General features: G+C 38.2%; 1 pseudogene; it reads left to right on the top strand.

The window, feature by feature from the left end:
* The first annotated feature begins 3,853 nt into the window (after positions 1 to 3,853).
* The window catches only part of LOC107703516 (cytosolic 5'-nucleotidase 1A-like), a 6,023-nt pseudogene continuing 4,503 nt past the window's right edge, over positions 3,854 to 5,373 (top strand).

Here is a 5,373-nt window from a genome sequence, read left to right as displayed (position 1 = left end):
AAGGAAAAGGTCTAATATGTTTGCATGCATTTGATTGATTTGAGTGTGACCGGTTCTAGCAATATTATAGGCTATACATCACACTTGAGGCTGGTTAATACTTGACCTCTTTCGGTCTCATCACCTTTGACCAAGTGTTAAATCGAATCGTTCCTGGGCGATAAAACGGTATCGATATTTATCGGCGGTACACCATCTTCGATAGCGATATAAAAAATGTTCGATATAGGCACGTGCTATGAGTGACGCAGACAGCACACACAAACACGAACATGCTAAAATGAGGAGATTGTGAGTAAAGAATGAATATTAGTCGAATTTAAAATAAACATTTGCATTTGAATGTTAGGGATCAGGGAATCAGGGAACGTCGTCAGTGGCGCGCGAAATGCAGTGATATTGATGTAAGTGACGTTGTTGCATTTTAATGTTTTGTTAGTCTAGCCGACGAGACACGCCGCTGCTGCGTTATTCATTCGAAATATTAGAAAAATATAGAAGCTCAATGCGGAGAAGATCTTGATTAGGTTAAAACCGATACCAAGCCATTCACACAGAACGCATATTCAGCGCATTTTTTTAGACGGACAAATATGACTGCTGCACATGCGTCTCACAAGAGATGTATAGAAAGCCATGCAAAGTTAAAACAGTTTAAACTTTTAGAAAACACGTCGCGAATTTGTGGAGGTTTATTCCTTTTCACTGCGTCGCTTATGTTTTTAAATGCAATCTGTGTGAATGGCGATTTGGCTCTTTGTATTAAGCAATGCGTAAATACATGATACTGTTTTGTTCATAATTGTTTATGCAATTTACGAAATTATATTTGATTTATATGAGTTAATTTAGCCGTAATGCACGTTTTTTTATAGACCGTTATTTTCGTGCGTTGACATTATGTGCTGCATTATTTTGCTCAATGTGGCCTCGGGAGACAAGCCAAAAGTTTCCTTAAAAGTCCCCCTGTAGTCAAATATTTTATAAACTATGTTTTTACTAGCGGACAACTACAGTGAATACTGTAACATTCGTTAAAGTTACTTACTTGACTCGAATGCAGCCGTTTGTGATTGTTAATTCGCGCCCGCGAGCATACATACGCCTGTGAAGTGCAGATGCCGATGCGGGAGAGGTGCAGATATGAAACATTATATCGTTGATACATTTTTTAGCTATATCGCCCAGCCCTACTGTCCTCACATCTTCTTCTCTCTCACTCTCACCATACTGCTGCATTTACAGGACATTCACCACAATGTCTGCAGATACACCGCTTTAAACATTCTGTAATTCTGCAAACTGAGATTTTGTGTTCCAAGATATTTGCATTATACATAATCAAAGGTTTATGTTGATAAATGGCATTTGGAATGGCAGGGTACAGCTATATTTTGTTCAAATATGTCACTTTGGCATACTTATGTTACTTTTTTTCAATATTAAGGTAATTTGATTATCTCCAGATTTACCATAGTTACTTGTTATAATAAGATTGAAAAGTACTTCTTGATTGCTTTGCCTTTGCTCACCTGTAGTCAGCTGAACTGATTCTGTACCGTCAGTATTGGGATAGACGGCTACACCTGACACTGAAAATACTGCAGGTATAGCTTTAGGATTACTTCTGGGTAGATAATGATATAGTGATGTATACAAGTTTTCATCGTTATTTAGCGGTACGTCAAGGAGCCCAATGGATCAATTCTGTCCTTTTTCTGGTTGCTTCCTGTTTTGATATCATGACTGTTCCTCAGGAATGATTGATTGTACATTTGCATGATACTGAGGGATTGATTTCTACAGCTACCCTTGGATTGTAATTTGGTTTGAAGTGAGATGGTGTGGCACTGGGAATCAGCCAAATGTCGAATACTTCCTCGGATGGCAGGTTCAGCGTCTGCAGACTTCACTTCCAGCCTGTCATGTGATAAGCTCAGTTTGTGATTTGTGCCCACTTCCGATTCTCTTTCTTTTCTTTTTTTTGTATTCATTGAAAATAAGATACGAGTCTTTAAAATTAAACAGATGCTTTATTTTACAGAGAACAAAAACGATGAAAAAATATATATGTACAAAATTACTTTTTCTGTATAAAGAGAATCACAATGAGAGAATTTACTCTATTCAAAGCTTGTTCTTATTTTGTAATGGCCGGTTCAGTCTAATAAGATGTAAAGAAGAACTTTTCGAAGCCTAGTAAGTATTTATGTCATGCAATGAAAGTAATAAATGAAGTTTTCTTAACAACTGGAGCTCTCTGCTATTTTTTTTCTTGCATCTTTTTGTGTCTTTTTCGGAGTACAAAAGGTGTCACAAGATGCATTGCCCTATTCTGAGATACAGAGTGGATATTAAGATCACATACCCAATTTTTGTTGGACTAAATGCTGAAATCATTCTATCTATCTATCTTTCTGTCTATCTATTTTATTTATTTTTTCTTTAATTTATATATTCCTATATATTTGAGCGGTTTAAACATCTAAAGTACATAACTTCATAGCTCATACAGGTGCATCTCAATAAATTAGAATGTCGTGGAACTTCACAAGGAATGGACTGAGGCTGGGGTCAAGGCATCAAGAGCCACCACACACAGACGTGTCAAGGAATTTGGCTACAGTTGTCGTATTCCTTTTGTTAAGCCACTCCTGAACCACAGACAACTTCAGAGGCGTCTTACCTGGGCTAAGGAGAGGAAGAACTGGACTGTTGCCCAGTGGTCCAAAGTTCTCTTTTCAGATGAGAGCAAGTTTTGTATTTCGTTTGGAAACCAAGGTCCTAGAGTCTGTAGGAAGGGTGGAGAAGCTCATAGCCCATGTTGCTTGAAGTCCAGTCTTAAGTTTCCACAGTCTGTGATGATTTGGGGTGCAATGTCATCTGCTGGTGTTGGTCCATTGTGTCAAGTCACTGCACCCGTTTACCAAGAAATTTTGGAGGACTTCATGCCTCCTTCTGCTGACCAGCTGTTTGAAGATGCTGATTTCATTTTCCAGCAGGATTTGGCACCTGCCCACACTGCCAAAAGCACCAAAAGTTGGTTAAATGACCATGGTGTTGGTGTGCTTGACTGGCCAACAAACTCACCAGACCTGAACCCCATAGAGAATCTATGGGGTATTGTCAAGAGGAAAATGAGAAACAAGAGACCAAAAAATGCAGATGAGCTGAAGGCCACTGTCAAAGAAACCTGGGCTTCCATACCACCTCAGCAGTGCCACAAACTTATCACCTCCATGCCATGCCGAATTGAGGCAGTAATTAAAGCAAAAGGAGCCCCTAACAAGTATTTAGTACATGTAGAGAAAATGAACATACTGTCCAGAAGGCCAACAATGCACTAAATTTTAGTTTTTTATTGGTCTTATGAAGTATTCTAATTTGTTGAGATAGTGAATTGGTGGGTTTTTGTTAAATGTGAGCCAAAATCATCACAATTAAAAGAACCAAAGACTTAAACTACTTGAGTCTGTGTGCATTGAATTTATTTAATACACGAGTTTCACAATTTGAGTTGAATTACTGAAATAAATGAACTTTTCCATGACATTCCAATTTATTAAGATGCACCTGTATTCCTTTTTTGAGCCTCATGAAAAAAATACAGTGTACACAGCACAGTATGTCTTCGGAGTCATTATGAAGTGCTCTTGTGCATTAGTGCTGATCAAGAAGAGCTTTCCCTTTCTTTTAGGTACCTCTTAACACCAGCAGTTGTCATGGGAGCATCTCTGAGATGTGCATCAATTTGCCTGAGATCCCCAGAATCCAAAAAAGCATTTCCTCCATTTACAGATGATGTAAAAACACAAACTAGCACTATGTACACCCACACTCATAACTGCCACAGGAAGACCCTCCATCATGATTCCCAGAAGCAGCAGATGAAGGAGATGTGATGGTGATGGTGTGGGAAGGAGGTGAGGATGACAGCAGCCGTCCCCTTCAATCTGACCACATCTAAATCAGTGTGCTCAGTTGATTGCTCTTTGGGCTGTGCTTTGCTCCAGTGGATGTGACTGCCCAGTGTGTGCATGTATGTGAAGGTCATACAGAGCAGGGCTCTTCTGACCGTCAGTCTCTCAGCTGTTCATCATGAATAAACCACTAATGAAGGAGACGCACACTTTTGGGGAGAGGACGGAGACCTGTAACCAGTCGAGTCCCAGCAAGAAACCTACACCGGTGAGTCTGTAGCTAAGTTCCTTATAATATAGCGACGTATAGTAGCGACCGGTTGTGATTGTGTTGAGCTCAGCAGAGGTGTCTGCATTTGATAACGGGCAGCGGGACATTAAACGGGCGCTATGGCGTGACCGTGAGAGCGTTTGGTGCAGTAAAACCTGTATTCAACAGTGTCACAAGGCAGCCCAAGAGGACCATGATCCGAACTAAAATCGCTGCGCAGAATTTGGTAGGAGCGATTGTACATGTTTAGAAAAAACGACATGTAGACGCGCTTGAAGTCCAGTTGCACAGTACTTGACAATACAGTGCTTCAATGACTGCAGAAACAACGCAGATTACGCATCGATTTAACGAGAATAAAAAAGTTTCTTTTGAGAACGTTACGTTTGGCCACTTTGCCATTTATTTATTTGTTTGTTTGTTCGTTTGTTTAATGTCATCTATCTGTGTGTCTATCTAATGTCTGTCTAAAAAACATTTTAAATTGTTTTGTTTTTTTTGTTCTTATTGCACAGGCTATTTATTTATTTATTTATTTAATGTCTGTTTGCCTAAAAGCATTTGAAATTGAAATTATTGACATTCTTGGCCTTATTGCATGGTTTGTTTGTTTGTTTGTTTGTTTATTAGATTAATATCATCTGTCTGTCTGTCTTTCTATCTAATGTCTAAAAAACATTTAAAATCGGTTGTTTGACATTTTGCTTTATTGCGTTATTTGTTTATTTAAATAACATTTAATATTTTTAATGGCTTTTTTTTTTGTTCTTATTGCATAGGCTATACATTTATTTTATTTTATTTTATTTTATTTTAATGTCTGTCTGTTTTCCTGAAAGCATTTGAAATTGAAATGATGGCATTGCATGGTTTGTTTGTTTGCTTGTTCATTTATTTAAAATAAAATTTGTGGAATTTTTTGGGCTTATTGTACAGGTTTGCTATCTAGGTCTATGTCTGTCCGTCTGTCTGTCTGTCTGTCTACAAAAACGTTTGAAATTGGTTAATGACCAATATTTGACTGTTTATTTTTTGTGAAGTTGGTTGTTGGCAATTTTGTCTTTATTGCATTTGCTGTAAATGGATAGCTTTTTCTATCTATCACCTATCTGTCTATCTGTCTGTCTGTCTGTCTATCTATCTATCTATCTATCTGTCTATCTGTCTGTCTGTCTGTCTGTC

Source organism: Sinocyclocheilus anshuiensis, unplaced genomic scaffold (assembly GCF_001515605.1).
Source record: "Sinocyclocheilus anshuiensis isolate Anshui unplaced genomic scaffold, SAMN03320099.WGS_v1.1 scaffold2045, whole genome shotgun sequence".
In the NCBI taxonomy this organism is placed as follows: Eukaryota; Metazoa; Chordata; class Actinopteri; order Cypriniformes; family Cyprinidae; genus Sinocyclocheilus; species Sinocyclocheilus anshuiensis.
Note: the sequence above shows the minus strand (reverse complement) of the source record. Positions and strands in the feature narration are given on the sequence as shown.